Below are 754 nucleotides of genomic sequence, written 5' to 3' on the forward strand. Positions count from 1 at the left end.
GCCTGGAAACTGGAGAGATGGTTGCAGCCATTATCTCGCTTAGAACTGATGTGGAAAGGAAGTAGAGGTAGGGAATGGAGAGAGGGCGAGGTGTCTGAGAGATAAGGAGGTAAATCACAGGGCCTGGCGACTGTTGGTTTGTGAGAAAGGGATGGAGGGGAGGGAGGAGGCAAGGATGACATCCATGTTGGAGTGCAAGGGAGTGGGGGGAGGGAATAGGAAGGGAGACGGGGACAGAGAAGAGACAAAGGTGGGAAGAGAGGTCGGCACGCTACCGAACTCCAACACTGAAAGAGGAGAAGTGGAAATAGAGTGCCTAGGAAATGCAGAGTTGGTGAGAGTCGGAGAAGCAAGACAGAGCAAGGTCGGAGCAAATCAAATGCCCCAGGAAGGCCAGGTTAGGTAAGAATGGAAACAAGGAGCGAGAACCGGGTTAAGAACCGGGGATGATCGCAAAGTTTCAGCTTTGGGTGTGGGACTGGCAGAGGGGTCTGGAATAGACAAGGGAATTCTCTTTGTAGCCCTCGCAGTGCTTGGCCCAGTGCCTGGAACAAACTAATGCCTCAATAAAAGTCGGTTTGGTGAGAACTAAACGAATGCACGAAACGTGAATGAATGACTGAACGGCCAGCTGCAGGAGACCGAAAGCGGCCACAGCTCAGCCGAGTGGCCAATCAGAGCCCGAGGCCCAGTTCCGGCCCCGCCCCGCACCCTGCCTCCGCCCCTTCAGCCCAGTAGCTGCCCGCGTCTCGCC

Source organism: Rhinolophus ferrumequinum, chromosome 21, assembly GCF_004115265.2.
Source record: "Rhinolophus ferrumequinum isolate MPI-CBG mRhiFer1 chromosome 21, mRhiFer1_v1.p, whole genome shotgun sequence".
Lineage (NCBI taxonomy): Eukaryota > Metazoa > Chordata > Mammalia > Chiroptera > Rhinolophidae > Rhinolophus > Rhinolophus ferrumequinum.